Source organism: Leptodactylus fuscus, chromosome 10, assembly GCF_031893055.1.
Source record: "Leptodactylus fuscus isolate aLepFus1 chromosome 10, aLepFus1.hap2, whole genome shotgun sequence".
Lineage (NCBI taxonomy): Eukaryota > Metazoa > Chordata > Amphibia > Anura > Leptodactylidae > Leptodactylus > Leptodactylus fuscus.
The window spans coordinates 42,049,467-42,067,543 of record NC_134274.1 but is presented as its reverse complement, the minus strand read 5'-3'; the positions used below and the strand labels follow the sequence as shown (position 1 = coordinate 42,067,543).

Here is an 18,077-nt window from a genome sequence, read left to right as displayed (position 1 = left end):
GTTCTGGCAGTTTGAGATTAGCCACGATCACTACACCAAAGTCATCATCCAAGGTGAAAAGAAAAACAAATCTCGTTCATTGGTAACTTAGCTTCCTGCACATTACTGTATGTTAAGGTTCCCTAGTTTAGAAGGATTACCTGGATTTCTGAGACTTCAGCTGATTTATCATCCATAGGGAGGGTTAGTCTAACGTTGATGATTAGTCATGCTAAAACTTACAGGATACACTTTGCCTTACGTGGTCACGAAATGGCCAGCTGAAGCCTTCCTCCCAGGTCTGACTGACTGGTACCCAGGATGATTGCTTTCTCGTAAAAGAATGTTGACCAATAGTAGGACGATAGCCAGCATGGTGGACTACAAGTAGTGGGCGCCTTATAGATGCTCTGTGTTGAATTTTAAGAGTAGGCAGCCTCTCCCCTCATGAATAGTAGGCGTGTAAGTGGATGTTCATCAATATTTTCCAACTCCCTCCTTTATATAACACTGTGGCTTGCCTGCGCCCTGCTGTAAACTGCCCCTGTGTCACTATATACAACTCCTTTCTTTGAGTGTTATGAAGAAATTTTCATCTACCTTCTGTGTCTTTGATATAGGATTAGGATCTTATGAATAAGTTGCGAGCTTCCATACTTTGGTTCCAAAAGACTCCGTTCACATCTGCAGTCAAAAATGATTCTGTTACAAATGCAGCACTATTTTGTCTTGGCAAAATGATTGTCACCTGATGAACCCCAATATAGTCAATGGGGTCCATTGGGTGCCATTGGTGTCCATCATGGTATGGATCCAAACACGGTCATCAATGGCGAAGCAATGCAATGGAATTAGGGTCTAATCCTCATTTCTCCAGAATGCAGACAGACCTTAAGAATACGGAGGTTTATTTGGAAGTAATTGGTTGTCCACTAATGGATCAATAGGCCAACATAGTGCACTAGGTGTAATAATACCGAGCATCCTCCTCCCTCCAGAATAGTAATGTGAGATTAGACTTTCACACATCTGTTACATCTATATTTCCTCACTTATATAACATTTTGACTTGTCTGCATCTTGCTGGGAACTGGAATTTTTAACCCACCCCCATATCATTATCAATAGCTTCTTTATTTCAGCAATAAACCGTTGTAGAGCTCCAGCCTAGAAAACATGTCTCTTTTGCCTCCAAGACGTATTACCTCTAAAGAAATGGTTTACTATAATGTCTGCAGGTTCATACTCTATACAATTCTGTCAACTCTTTTTTCTAGAAGGTCATGTCCAGGACACTGACGGTCTCCCACTGCCATCTTGGTCGCTGCCAGGACACCGTAAGTGTAGCTCCTTGAGATGGAACTCTTACTCCTTTGTCTTGGTCCTTGATTTCCTTTCCTCTTATGTCTTTTATTCCAGATGAACAAATATTTTTACAAATCATGGATCTAACTAAGCTATTTAGCTACACGAGGAACCAACTTACCCTACAGAATCAAGCCATTGTGCCTGTATAGAAGAGGATCTACACAAAGACCTAGTCTATTTCAACTTCTTCAGTCTCTCCATTTGCCAGCATAGACATTTCAGGGATACATAGTGTACATAAATGGAGTAAACTCACCTCTTGGATCCTCTCACATACATATCAGGTACAATAACCCACATCGTGCATTTCTCCATCAACTTTTAAGTTACTGTATTCTTTCATTGCCCACAAAAATCAGGAGCAAGTGGATATAGGGCTCTCTAAACGCCACCTGTTACTGAGCACCTGCTACCTCTTACAGGTGCTCTTATGTCCTTGGGCCACCTATCTCCCTGCTGTTCTTCGATGTTCCAAATGCCCCATTACAGTCTACGGCCAAACCTTGACATCCACAATGCCTTCTTCATCAAAGCCCTGGCTAGACTATGCCGCAGTCCGTCTAACCTTAGGGTCCCACTTCTCGTCCACTTGCTCCTCACCCCTGCAGCCGCTATTGCTTACAGATGCTTTTGCACACGGTTCTCAGTCCATAGTCATGTTGCATCCTTGTTATTGGTCATTTTGTGTTAAAATATCCACCTTTGTCTAACTTCTCCTCTGTTTCCAGGCCACTGTCTGCTTGAAGTATCCCCTTATCTTCTGAGCTTTATCACATTCCTTGAATAAATGTATACTACTGAATATACTAAGGCCCGTTTCACATCTGCATTCAGTATACCATTCGGGGAGTGGAACACCGAACGCATTAAAAAATGGTGAGCAATGAAAGCACACGGACCCCATAGACTATAATGGGGCCCGTATGTTTTCTGTGCGGTGTCCGCACAAGTCAGGCAAAGAGAAATGTACTTCAAGCACTAGATATGCAAACGGAATACCGAACACAGATGTGAACCGGGCCTTAAGTGGAAACTCATGTGTCCAACATACCATTATAAGATTCTGTTTCAATAACAGGAGTCGAAGCGACACCTACAATGAACTATGTTCTCGAGAAGTATTAGTTACATTGAGGATTCCATATTTGAGACATGTTCATCCAAACTAGTGAACTACCTGGAGCTCTATTTCCAGTGGCCCTCCATAAATAAGTCGGTGGTGCTCTAGCACAGCAGGTAATGTGCGTTATCTGGATAGACTCCCTTGTACTCCACATGTTTGCAAAGGCCCAGGAATGAGTAGGCAGAATAGGCATCTGTTTAGTGGCAACAATTACAAGTAGGGGGGGTGGAAGGATAAAGGCCTTTATTTCTCTACATCTTCACTAGGGGAACTTTTCTCTCTTTTCTTATATTCTGTGCCCTTTTTTTGCAATTATATCAAGTGAAAAAAAATGAATAGCCAAGGCTTTGCAGTTTGTTTTTCTTGCACAATTGGATGGTCTAAAAAAATCTGGTGAGCGAGTTTCCAAAGCCTGGACTACCCACTTCATCCGTCCTTCAAACAAAAGATGAAGACGAGAAGAAAGCCCCACCTGGTACCAGTGTTTGCTAAAATAATAATAAATAGATTTTGCTTAATAAATAATTACAAGAGATTGCAAAGTGGAGAGGCCCGGCCGGCATTAATCACCAGGCCCGGGGCAGGTATCACCTGCTCCTACACAAGGCAACTTTATTGTTAAGTCACCTTCACACTACTACTCATTGGACACTTGTGTTTACTCATAGTTAGCATAGCAAGCACAAAATTACCGCAAACCTGATAAAAAGTATATAAGGCAGAAAACTGTTAGGTTTATACACACACCTGTCCGCTCAGCTTCACTATAGAATGGGCATTAAACGGCCCATTCAAGGAGGGGCGCCGCACAGTTTACATTGGATTATTTTATGCTACTTTATAACAGGTTTACTGCAATCCATATCTCCTCGTCCTATTTGTCTTATTTTATTGAAAACATATGGTAACCAGCTGAACTCTATCCTGCGCTTCATCTGCCAGCAATGGGCAGGTTTTGCTATCAGGCACTCTGCTGTCGGACACATGGTGCTGTTTAATTTGGAGAAGGGCAGTTTGCTTAAGATAACACTTACCTATTCTGTCCCCCACACACTTAGACTGTAAAATAATAAGACAGAACACAGCCGAGATTCTTAGAAAAGCAGCATGGATGCCATCCTGGATGGAGCGTGGAGAGCGGACCATATGTCACCTTAGGCACACAGCTAAACACTTGTGCTGCAAGAGACAATAAGAGAATGAAAAACACACTGGACACTCCAAAATGGTCACACTCTTTATTTACAAAGCCAAAAAATCCCCCCGGAAACAATAGAGAACACACTCTGGATGCCAGAGATGTAGAACTGAAAAGGTACATTACGTGTAGGCACCTGTTGGGTTTCCTTTGCCAAGAGCGGTGGCTTTCCTAGGCCAGAATGTGGACAGGCACTATTAAAAGATACTGTGATTTGTGACGACATATGTTGAGTGAATATTCAGAAATACACAACAGGGAGCAGATGTTCCCACTACTTACATATCGCGATATAATACCTTCAGCCAGCATCAGTCCTTTCTTCCCAACATGGCAGATCTACTTACTTTAGTGACAGCAACCCTATTGTGTGACTTCATTGTTACTAAAGGTAACACATGCACACAGCCCATAGTACAAAGAGTTACAAATGTCTTCTATAGGGTTCAGACCTTATACAAGATCTTAGGCCGAGTGAGTTTTGGGACACGCGCTCCCCTCTAGGATGGTGCAAGTAATCCAATGCACACGGCAGGTGAACTAAATGAAGGTTCTTAGTGAAGATTCGGCAGATAAAGTGACGGTTCCAATCATTGGGATAGACTCAGATTAGAAGAGGGTCCATTGTTTTGAAAGCAGAAAGCAATTGGTTGTCTCCCTGACGCTGGGTTCACACTAGCGTTCAGCAGTCTGTTCTCAGGTTTCTGTCTTCTGCATGTAGAAGACGGAAACCTGTCATGTCGAGTCCGGATGTGAGCGCCGGTGAGCGTTTTAAGCTCTCCGCGGCAAAACGTTTTTTTTTCTAAATCGGACACAGAGTATTGAATGTCCGACACTCTGTCTGGTTTAAAAAACCGGTTTCGCTGTGGAGCGCATAAAACGCTCACCGACTCACACGGCTGGACACCTTTCAAACCCATTCAAATGAATGGGTATGAAAGAGTCCTGCAGCTTTTTGTCTCCTGCTCTGTTTTGTGCAGAAAATGGAAACCCGCAAAACGGACTCCCGGGCGCAGATGTGAACAAGCCCTGAGTGTTATCTGAGTGAATTCTGTTATGTATTCACTTCTATGGGGGTGTCTGAGCCTTTCCTTTCTATGAGATGGATAATTATAGAGAAGGTCTTATCCTGCTCCATGTAATTGGAACAGAATGGATTGCAATGCATAATGACACGCACTCTGATGTCCCACATCGGGAGCACACTCGGTCGTGTGCATGGGGCCATATACTGTCAAAGAAATTACAAAAAAAGGCTTCCTAAATAATGCAAACATGCTTAACGTCCCAATGTATTGTTATTTATTTTTAGAGGACCATTAATTCCATGGTGCTGTACATTATTATTAATTCCATGGTGCCGTACATTATTATATTATTTCCATGGCACTGTATATTATTATATTAATTCCATGGTGCTGTACATTATATTAATTCCATAGTGTTGTACATTATTATATTAATCTCATGGTGATGTACATTATTATATTAACTCCATGGCGCTGTACATTATTATATTAACTCCATGGCACTGTATATTATATTAATTCCATGGTGCTGTACATTATTATATTAATCCCATGGTGCTGTACATTATTATATTAATTCCATGATACTGTACATTATTATATTAATCCCATGGTGCTGTACATTATATTAATCCCATGATGCTGTACATTATTATATTAATCCCATGATGCTGTACATTATTATATTAATTCCATAGTGTTGTACATTATTATATTAAACCCATGGTGTTGTATATTATTATATTAATTCCATGGTGTGTACATTATTATATTAATCCCATGGTGATGTACATTATTATATTAACTCCATGGCGCTGTACATTATTATATTAACTCCATGGCACTGTATATTATATTAATTCCATGGTGCTGTACATTATTAAATTAATTCCATAGTGTTGTACATTATTATATTAATCCCATAGTGATGTACATTATTATATTAATCCCATGGTGCTGTACATTATTATATGAATTCCATGATGCTGTACATTATTATATTAATCCCACGGTGATGTACATTATTATTAATTCCATGGTGCTGTACATTATTATATTAATTCAATAGTGCTGTACATTATTAATTCCATAGTGTTGTACATTATTATATTAATCCCATGGTTATGTACATTATTATATTAATTCCATGGTGCTGTACATTATTATATTAATCCCATGGTGATGTACATTATTATATTAATTCCATGGTGCTGTACATTACCATATTAATTCCATGGTGCTGTACATTACCATATTAATTCCATGGTGCTGTACATTATTATATTAATTCTATGGTGCTGTACATTACCATATTAATTCTATGGTGCTGTACATTACCATATTAATTCCATGGTGCTGTACATTACCATATTAATTCCATGGTGCTGTACATTATTATATTAATTCCATGGTGCTGTACATTATTATATTAATTCCATGGTGCTGTACATTACCATATTAATTCCATGGAGCTGTACATTACCATATTAATTCCATGATGCTGTACATTATTATATTAATTCCATGGTGCTGTACATTACCATATTAATTCCATGGAGCTGTACAATACCATATTAATTCCATGGAGCTGTACATTTGAGGGTTTACTTACAAAACAAGTACAACACTAACAGTAACCAGCTGGTACAGTGGGATAGAGGGATAGAGACGGTAGGTGAGGGAAGGAGCTGGTCGGATGGTGGTGTGGGTGCAAAGGAGGAGAGTGCCAACAAATGCCGATGTTGCGGCTTGGCAATATCGATAAAGTTTTAACACCTTAAGTTGTCTGTGAACCTGAAGGGGCCATATGTGAGCGAATGTCTAGCACTGAGACCACACAGCTTGGTGATGAGACTGCACTGACTGGTTCAGAATCCTTTGTAGTGAGTAGTCATGATGATAAAAGAGAGACAGCAAATATAATAAAAGTAACTGGAGCGCAGAGAAGAGCTTTATGGACATATCTATAGGCTGCTATATACCTATATACCTACCACCAGTAACTAACTGTGTAATTCGGTAGGGAGAAGAGAGATTACTGTATACAGAATAAAAGAGTTACATCATGCATATATCAGATATCAGGCTTTGGTAGTTTGTGTGGTTCCACTACATATCTCTCTCTGTTATAAAAATGAATGTCTGTCTGTCTGTCTGCTCTAATGCAAACCAAACGACTGGACCGATCTTCAAATTTAGTACAGAGATACTTCAGATATCCAGGAAGGTTTAAGACGAGACTCCAACTCGCTCGGATGTACCGTTGCTGAGATACAAACACAATGCCCCCCCCCCCCCTTAGCCAATACAAACCTGCAAGTCTTTCACTCATATTCCAAATGCAAAACACACGGTCACTCCACATGTATGATCCAACACTGATATACAAACTGAGGTATACGCATCAGAGGATTAGATACACAGATCAGAACACAGTATTACATGCCAGAGGATTAGATACATGCATCTGCACACAGTCCCACACACCAGAGGATTAAATACGCGCTTCTGCACACAGTACCACACGCCGGGGGATTTGGTACACTTGCGTCTGCACACAGTACCACATGCCAAAGGATTGGATACACGCATCTGCACACAGTTCCAAACACCAGAGCATAAGATATGCACGTCTGCACACAGTACCACATGCCGTAGAATTAGATATGCGCGTCTACACACAGTTCCACACACCATAGGATTAGATAGGCGCGTCTGCACACAGTTGTACACACCATAGGATTAGATACACGCGTCTACACACAGTACCACATGCAGTAGGATTGGATACGCATGTCTACACACACACTGTAGGATTAGATATGCGTCTCTTCACACAATACCACACAGGGGAGAATTAGATACATGCGTCTGCACACAATACCACATGCCAGAGGATTAGATACGCGCATCTGCACACAGTACCACATGGGGGAGGATTAGATACGTGAGTCTGCACACAATACCACATGCCAGAGGATTAGATACGCTCATCTGCACACAGTTTCACATGCCGTAGGATTAGATATGCACCTCTTCACACAATACCACACAGGGGAGAATTAGATACATGCGTCTGCACACAGTACCACACGACTGAGGGTTAGATATGCGTGTCCAGGGCCGCCACCAGGAATTTTGGGCCCCCCCCCCCCCGCCCCGCCATTTTAACACCACTTTATTTTGTGACATACCAATTATGTATTACCTCCCAACTTTTGAAGAGTAGAAAGAGGGAGAAAATGTGCGCACTGCGCGCGCGCAACAAATTTAGCTCCGCCCACTTTTCTGTTGACTCCACCCATTCTCATTCATTTTCATGTGCTCCCACACAGTATAATCCTCCGACAGTCACCTGTAAATTATATGCCCCCCCTCCATCTCTCCCCCAGTTTCATATACACCCTTCCTCTGCCCCCAGTTTCATGTCCCCCCCTCCATCTCTGTCCCCAGTTTCATGCTGTTCTCCCCCTTTCAACTGCCCACAGTTTCATGTCCCCCCATCTCTGCCCCAGTGTCATGCCGTTCCCCCCCTCATCTGCCCCAGTGTCATGTCATTCCCCCCTTCATCTGCCTCAGTGTCATGCCATTCCCCCCTTCATCTGCCCCAGTGTCCATGCCATTCTCCCCCCCTTCATCTGCCCCAGTGTCATGCCATTCTCCCACTTCATCTGCCCCAGTGTAATGCCATTCTCCCCCCTTCATCTGCCCAGTGTAATGCCATTCTCCCCCCCTCATCTGCCCCAGTGTAATGTCACCCCCCCTTTCATCTGCCCCCGTGTTATGCCATTCTCTCCCCACCCCCTTCATCTTCCACAGTGTCATGCCGTTCCCCCCCTCCCCTTCATTTGCCCCCCAGTTTCATGGGCCCCCTTCATTATGTTAAACACAAAACAAACACTTATTTACACTCACCCCCTTCCTTCATCGCTCCCTCGCCGCTCCTCTCTCTGACGCTCCTCTCACTCCACTGACAGGTGTAAGCGCGATGTGACGCCATCACATCGCGCCTACACATGCCGAAGCCGGGCGCAGCATTAAAGCAGGAGCTGAGCTGAGCTCCTGCTTTAATCGCCTGTGTATTCAGATCATCGGCGTCCGAAATCGGGACAGGCAAGTGCCGGGGGGCCCCAAGAGGCTCTGTGGGCCCCGGCACTTGCCCGACTATACTATAGTGACGCCGTCCCAGGGCACAATTGCTGCTGCGGGCGCCAGGGGGCTGGCCAAATCCGGGCCCCCCCATTTTTCAATTTGGCCGGGCCCCTGACACCAGTAGCGGTAATACTGCCCTATCGGCGGCCCTGCCCCCATAATATGCTGCCATTAGAGACTGAGGATTGTTACATGTATGTGGATATCTGAATGTCAAAGTGTTGCTACTAGAGAAATAATGGAGACGAGACATAGTTATAATTATAAGTAATTATTTATTTCTAACAATTAATTTTGGAAATAACTTTTACCTATATCCCTATTCCTAATTGTACTATAACACTAAACTAGATCCCTATCCCTAAAGCTGTTGATCCAGAAGAAGGCGAAAACCCCTGGAAACATTTGGCCAATTAGTGTCACAGGGGGAAAATGGCGATCAGTCCGAGGACCCCAGATCAAACCTGCTGAAGTTTATTAAGATTATGCTAAATATATTACCTATTAACCTAATTATTGCTATTATTATTATTATTATTATTATTTTATTATTAATAACTGCTACTGCTAATATTATGAAGCTCTATGTAGATTATTATTATTATTATTTATTGTAATTATTACTAATAATTATATTGATACGTTGCTATAACTATAACTAGATCCCTATTCCTATAGCTGTTGATCCAGAAGAAGGCAAAAACCCCTGGACACATTCGGCCAATTCGTGTCACAGGGGGAAAATTCCTTCTTGACCCCGGGAAAAGGCGATCAGTCCGAGGACCCTGGATCAAACCTGCTGAAATCTATTAGGATTATGCTAAATATATTACCTATTAACCTAATTATTATTATTATTATTATTATTATTAATATGTATTATGTAGATTATTATTATTATTATTACAATTATGTATTGTAATTATTACTAATAATTATATTGATATATTTCTATAACTAGATCCCTATCCCTAAAGCTGTTGATCCAGAAGAAGGCGAAAACCCCTGGACACATTCGGCCAATTCGTGTCACAGGGGGAAAATTCCTTCTTGACCCCGGGAAAAGGCAATCAGTCTGAGGACCCCGGATCAAACCTGCTGAATCCTATTACAGTTTACTACTTATTATAGCTAATTAATCTTAATAATGATATTATTTTTTACTATTTTTTTAAGACTATTATAATACTATTACTATTTTTTGAAGATTATTATTATAATACTATTATTACTATTCTGTGACTGTTAATCTAATTATTATTAATACTATAGATGCTGCTGGTGTTCTTACAGCTTGGAGTTGCCATACTTACCTGCGCCAGGGATGGAGGAGAATGTTGGACATGACGTTCTTCTTTCCTCCGAGCGTCCTGAAGATGTTGTGGAGGAGGGGATATTGGTGAGTCGCTGAACTTTCCTGACTCTGGTCTTGAGGCTTCTTTGTCTCTTCATCTTCCTTCTTCCTCTTCATCTGTACTTCATCTTTACTGGGCTTCTTCCGAATGGTCTTCCTCTTCCTCTTCCTCTGAAACCTTAGTGTCTCTTCTCGTATCCTCTGTGTCTCTTTCTTCTCCTCTTGGTAGGTCTCTGGTTCTTCCTCATGCAGTGGAGAGGGCCGGTATTTCTTCTGAGCTTCAGGGTTGGTTGGCATGAGTCGCTAAAAAAAAAGGAATCAATCAATTGTCTATTGAGACTTTCTCATACATCTATGGTAAGAACATGTGTGAATCTAATGATAACATAGAAGGCACTAACCTCCATCTTGAAGAGAGGTGACGGCAGGAACTTGATGGAGTAGATGAGGATTTGAAGATTCCTTTCCTCCACGGTGCTGGGATAAACTGAAGAGAGAACAAAACCAGATAATGGGATCAGTCAGAAGACGTACTGTAGATTATCAGATGCTGGAGTATAGGATGGGCATGAAAAGCATATACATGAGCAAAATATTCCTTTTCATCAATGAGATTATAGGGCTAAAAATACTCACTTAAGAAGGGTGTCAGTCCATGCTTGCTCTCCTGGCGGCGGTAGATGTGCTATGGAGAAGAGAATACAGTAAGTGTCACTTATCAGGGACAGAACAGAGCACAATAGGACAAGGGATCAGGATATAATAAAGACACTGACCTCCATTGATCTGCGGTCCATTGCTGTAGAATACGTAGCAAAATCTGTCAACCCAAAAACAGATTCACAGATGTGGTCAAGACTCAAACACTTCAGCTTTCCTCATGTCCTTATAGTGGGTGTACATCCAGATTTCGACCTCTGTGATGAAACACTGATATACTATCCTAGGGGTGTTACCGCTTTAATTTATAAATATAGCTTTATAGCAGTCAGACAGTTTATCCCTCACAAAGGTCCAAATCCCCTGAAATGCCACAGAATAAAACTATAAATTGTAAAGGCCTGCAGCCACCAGTAGGGGGAGCATAGCAGCGTACTGCAAACTGTTGTATCTGTTCAATAACACCAGTTTTTCCTACCTTCTTAGACTTGGGTCACCCCTGTAAAAAAAAAAACATTTCTCGGGGCACCCCTACCAAATATTATTTTACCAAAAGACAAAAAAGTCATTTTTATGAAGTTATTGGAGCGGCCTTTGAATTTATACGTTATAAGTTGTTTATTTGTTTCAGTTGTAAAATTACACCTTGTGAACACATCCTCGAAGCTACACTGCCCACCCAACCATCCCACACAGCACATATGAATATTCTTCTTTTTCCATAACCATGCTCCCTGACTGACCCCCACATCATATCCGGCACCCCAGTGGCCCCCAGACTAGCACTAAGTGTTAACATTGTGGTTTACTGCAGCAGCCACTAGGGGAGCTCACTAAATCCAAAACGTTCATTGGGAATAGAAAGGGACCTATATAAATACATTATATCTAGCTCCCCCTAGTGGTGGCTGCAACTGCCATTTTGGAAGATTTGACTTATCTCATGTCCCATATTATAAAGTGCTGAAATCCTGATAATGTGAATGAGGCCTCATGAGAGATAATTTAGTGTCAGTCCTATCAGATGATGAGATGTCAGATCTTACCGGCGCGCTGTCCTGTAATAGAATGAGGACAACTGGCAGTTGGTTTTTTTCAACTTCATGTCCTGCGATGCCATTGGCTGCTGACCAGTGATGTAACGTTAACCCTTTAATGGCCGGACACTTTTCTAGCATTTCCCTGCACATGGTGGTTTATTGGCCCTTTCTTATTGTTTAGGCTACCAGAAACATTTTCACAATTTTTTAAAGGTTTAAAGGTTTTCCTGGCTGGACCCTGCTGCTTTTAATTTTTAATAGGTTTTTACTTGCCGAATTACTCAAGCAAGTAATGGCCAGTATTTGCTTACTGATACCATCACCTGCCAAAGGCTGGCTCTGCTTCTCTTTTGGCCCTCCAGGGGGCCCCGTGCATCCTATATCATGTTGTTAATGCTGAACAGTGTCAGGACGGAACTTTGAGGTTGAAGGGAGCTGTGGCGGCCATGGGCAGCATTGAGGATCGGTAAGCAGCACTATGGCATCTAGAGTATTTGTTGAACGAACCTCGCAAGATTCGCCCAGCAGTTTCATTTCGACCACATCCAAAACCGACCTGCTATTATTATATTCTGGGGTCTCTTTAGACCCCAAAGTATAAGGAGCAGAGGCCCAGGGAAGGGGATTACAATTAAAGTGTTACTCACCTCTATTTGGCTCCGTCAGGGGTCTTTGGGACTTTTGAATGATGTCATAGACTGCTGAGGAGTGTAATTGGGCATCAGCAGTCACACCAGCATACATCTGAACCCGATTCTTAGGAAAAATATTTAATGAACACCATATGTGCCGCTAGCGTCATTGCATTGTGTGGAGGGGCTACTGTGGGACATAATCAGGGCCGCCATCAGGAATTTTGGGGCCCCATACAGCCTAAGTGTCTGCCCCCCCCCCCCCCCGCCATTTTAAAACGACCTTATTTTGCGTCATACCAATTATGTATTACATTTCCCTTTATTTAGCAGCATTACAAGGCTTAATCAGATTCTATTTGCAGGTAAAATCTGCTACGTGTGACAGCGCCTATAGAGAGCCAACACCATTTATAAGAGCCCTCCTAATAAATCCTCAGGGCTTATTCACATTGCGTTTTTGGCCTCCCTTGCCGGGATACATTGGTAACCAGTCAAAATCAGCTGTCAACTTATCCCTGCACGAAGAACTGGCCATTAAAAAAAAGGGGGGCCTGCAGTTCTCCATGCAGGGATAAGTGGGGAGCTGATTGTGACTGGTTACCAACGTATCCCGGTAAGGGAGGCCAAAAACGCAACGTGAATACTCCTTTAAAGTGAAAGTCCCACCCCCAAACAGGCTGCTATGCTAGTAGCATAGCCTACATCATTATTATTCTCCAGCTAAAAACTTATATATTATATATTATTGCCCCAGTTCCCTCTCCACAGTGCCACACACCCAATGTCCCAACAATCCCCCCCCCCCCCGTCCACCTTCTAACATCTTTCCATTGCCCCCTGTACCCATACCTCTCAACTTTTGAAGAACTAAAAGAGGGACAAAATGTGCGGCGCAGGAAATTTAGCCCCACCCACTGTTATGTTGACTCCGCCCACTCATTAATTTTTCATGTGCCCGCACATTGTATATTCCTCCTACAGTCACCCGTAAATTATATGTCCCCCCTCCGTCTCTCCCCCAGCTTCATATACACCCTTCATCTGCCCCCAGATTCATGTCTCCTCCAACTCTGACCCCAGATTCATGTCCCCCCATCTCTGCCCCCAGATTCATGTTCCCTCCATCTCTGCCCCCAGATCCATGTCCCCTCCATCTCTGCCCCCAGATTCATGTCCCCTCCATCTCTGCCCCCAGATTCATGTCCCCTCCATTTCTGCCCACAGATTCATGTCCCCACATCTCTGCCGCCAGATTCATGTCCCCTCCATCTCTGCCCCCAGATTCATGTCTCCACATCTCTGCCCCCAGATTCATGCCCCCCACCTCTGCCCCCAGATTCATGTCCCCTCCATCTCTGCCCCCAGATTCATGTCCCCTCCATCTCTGCCCTCAGATTCATGTCCCTCCATCTCTGCCCCCAGTGTCATGCCGTCCTCTCCATCTCTGCCCCCAGATTCATGTCCCTCCATCTCTGCCCCCAGTGTATGCCGTCCTCTTCATCTGCCCCCAGTTTCACGTTCCACATTACACTTACCTTTTCCTCGTTCCCCCGCTGCTCTCTGCGCGCCTCTCTCTCTTACTGGCGCACAGTTGTAGACGCGATGTGACGTCATCACATCGCGTCTACACTGCCGGGTAGCCGGCGGCAGCGACGAAGTGAGGAGCTGACACAGGTCAGCTCCTCGCTTCAGCGGCAGAAGCGAGCTGACCTGTGTCAGCTCCTCGCTTCGCCGCTGCCGCCTCTCTCGCTGACACATATGCGGCTGAGCCAGCCGCATATGTGTCAGTGAGAGAGGCCGCAGCGGCGAAGCGAGGAGCTGACACAGGTCAGCTCCTCGCTTCAGCCGCATATGTGTCAGCGAGAGAGGCGCGCCTGTGTCAGCTCCTTGCTTCAGCCACGTATGTGTTCAACTCAGATCTTTTTAAATTTGGCCGGGCCCCTGACGCCAGTAGCAGTAGTACTGGCCTATCGGCGGCCCTGTGCGCGTCTGCACACATTTCAACACGCCAGAGGATTAGATACGCATGTCTTCCTCTGGTGGTGTATGCGCATCTACACACAGTACCACACGGGGGAGGATTAGATACGCGCATCTGCACACAGTACCACACGCAGGAGGATTGGATATGCACATCTGCACACAGTTCCATATGCCAGAGGATTAGATACGTACGTCTGCTTACAGTTCCACACGCCAGAGCATTAGATACACGTGTCTTCACACACTTGTACACGCCATAGGATTAGATACATGCGTCTGCACACAGTACCACATGCTGTAGGATTAGATACGCGTGTCTACATACAGTTCCACACTCCATAGGATTAGATACTCGCCTCTTCACACAATACCACACAGGGGAGGATTAGATACATGCGTCTGAACACAGTACCACACTTTGGAAGATTAGATATATGTGGCTGTTTACGTGAAAAGGGCCCAGATCGTCGATACTAATTATAGAGAAAATAGTCCAAAACATATTTGGGTAAAAAATCACAATTTTGTTTTATGCAAAAATTTTATTTAAAAATATGTCAATTGTGCTTTCAATAAAAAATTTTTTTGCTGTTTCGGACAATGTTACACCATAACCGTTACAATGATACCAAGAACTCCATATCGACAATGTGGGCCCTTTTCACATAAACAGCCACATATGCCTCTGCACACAGTACCACATGCCAGAGAATTAGATATGCGCCTCAGCACACAGCACCACACGGGGAAGGAATAGATACGCACATCTGCACACAGTACCACATCCCAGAGGATTAGATACACGTATCTGCACACAATACCACACGCTGGAGGATTAGATATGTGCAACTGCACACAGTACCACACCAACAATGATCAGATACTTTCGTCTAAACACAGTACTACACAGGGAAGGATTAGATACAGCTTTACTCCAGGTATCCATAACAACTGATCACAGGTTTTTCACTGATATCCAAAATGAGATACACATGATTACATGATGCATATGGACATACACACAAACAACATACAGAATACACCAGTGCAAAATTGGACAATTCCTATTGGGCCACTACAGAAACAGGTCCTCCTGCTAGTACAGTATATATAGGTGCACTTGTTCATGGTATCTATATATATAATTTAGCACTCATTGTGGACTGATTGTATAGTGTTGATGAATTGCTTAGCCCATTACATTTACATGAGGTTCTGTGCATTTCCGCTACTGTGACCTCTGGACAACATAAGACATAGTTTGCACCTGGTAAGTGCGGAGCCTGTTATGTATTTATTCCTGCGTAACAGAAATTGTAAAGTGTGTCGCTGAATGCTCTAAGTGCAGCATGTAATATAGACACAGCAATTATGTTATACGTAGGAGCCATTATATTATATGTGGGGGCAATTGTATTTCATGTAGAGGTCTTATATGTTTCAAATGGGAACACTATGGGGATTATGTCAGGTTGGGCAGTGAGAATGCCAGAGAGAGCCACTGCAGCTGGGTCTGCCCATAGGGTTATGAGTAGGGTGTCTGGTTGTGTATATGTTTTTTAATTGTGGAAAATCTGTGATATTTATTGATACAATAACGAATTATTATTTTATAGCTATATGAATTCAGTTGTATACATGAGTTGTAGGTGTCATAGTGTGGGAGTAGACCAGTAAACCCTCCCTGCTCATCTCTCTTAGTCTGTAGATATAAAAGTCTCTTTCATTGAATGCACCCTGCCTGAGCAATTTGGTTCTTAGCTTGCTAGAATCCAACTATGGTGTTTCTATGTACGGTTTGATTTACTGTGTTTGAACTCTGCCTGTTCCCTGACTGCTGTCACTATATTCTGACTCTGGCCCATTCCTGACCACTTAAATGGTGCTGCCAGTCCTGACCTCCTGTCTGTTGACATGCACAAGCTGTGCTAGCCCTGACTATACCACTGCCTCTGACCTCGCACATACAGTGGGGCAAAAAAGTATTTAGTCAGTCACCAATAGTGCAAGTTCCACCACTTAAAAAGATGAGAGGCGTCTGTAATTTACATCATAGGTAGACCTCAACTATGAGAGACAAAATGAGAAAACAAATCCAGAAAATCACATTGTCTGATTTTGTAAGAATTTATTTGCAAATTATGGTGGAAAATAAGTATTTGGTCAGTAACAAAATTTCATCTCAATACTTTGTTCTCTCTCCTTTGTTGGCAATGACAGAGGTCAAACGTTTTCTGTAAGTCTTCACAAGGTTGGCACACACTGTTGTTGGTATGTTGGCCCATTCCTCCATGCAGATCTCCTCTAGAGCAGTGATGTTTTGGGGCTGTCGCTTGGCAACACGGACTTTCAACTCCCTCCAAAGGTTTTCTATAGGGTTGAGATCTGGAGACTGGCTAGGCCACTCCAGGACCTTGAAATGCTTCTTACAAAGCCACTCCTTCGTTGCCCTGGCGGTGTGCTTTGGATCATTGTCATGTTGAAAGACCCAGCCACGTTTCATCTTCAATGCCCTTGCTAATGGAAGGAGCTTTGCACTCAAAATCTCACGATACATGGCCCCATTCATTCTTCCATGTACCCGGATCAGTCGTCCTGGCCCCTTTGCAGAGAAACAGCCCCAAAGCATGCAGTTTCCACCCCCTTGCTTTACAGTAGGTATGGTGTTTGATGGATGCAACTCAGTATTCTTTTTCCTCCAAACACGTAAAGTGGTGTTTCTACCAAACAGTTCCAGTTTGGTTTCATCAGACCATAGGACATTCTCCCAGTACTCTTCTGGATCATCCAAATGCTCTCTAGCAAACTTCAGACGGGCCTGGACATGTACTGGCTTAAGCAGTGGGACACGTCTGGCACTGCAGGATCTGAGTCCCTGGCGGCGTAGTGTGTTACTGATGGTAGGCTTTGTTACATTGGTCCCAGCTCTCTGCAGTTCATTCACTAGGTCCCCACGCGTTGTTCTGGGATTTTTGCTCACCGTTCTTGTGATCATTTTGACCCCACGGGGTGAGATTTTGCGTGGAGCCCCAGAGCGAGGGAGATTATCAGTGGTCTTGTATGTCTTCCATTTTCTAATTATTGCTCCCACATTTGATTTCTTCAATCCAAGCTGGTTGCCTATTGCAGATTCAGTCTTCCCAGCCTGGTGCAAGGCTACAATTTTGTTTCTGGTGTCCTTTGACAGCTCTTTGGTCTTCACCATAGTGGAGTTTGGAGTCTGACTGTTTGAGGGTGTGCACAGGTGTCTTTTTATAGTGATAAGTTTAAACAGGTGCCATTACTACAGGTAATGAGTGGAGGAAAGAGGAGACTCGTAAAGAAGAAGTTACAGGTCTGTGAGAGCCAGAAATCTTGATTGTTTGTAGGTGACCAAATACTTATTTTCCACCATAATTTGCAAATAAATTCTTACAAAATCAGACAATGTGATTTTCTGGATTTGTTTTCTCATTTTGTCTCTCATAGTTGAGGTCTACCTATGATGTAAATTACAGACGCCTCTCATCTTTTTAAGTGGTGGAACTTGCACTATTGGTGACTGACTAAATACTTTT

General features: G+C 43.2%; 2 pseudogenes; one reads left to right on the top strand and one right to left on the bottom strand.

Moving 5' to 3' along the window:
* Positions 1–14,191: 14,191 nt before the first annotated feature.
* LOC142183635 (small nucleolar RNA SNORA17) lies at positions 14,192–14,335 on the bottom strand (annotated as a pseudogene).
* On the top strand, positions 14,280–14,391 carry LOC142183636 (small nucleolar RNA SNORA17; annotated as a pseudogene).
* Positions 14,392–18,077: the final 3,686 nt, after the last annotated feature.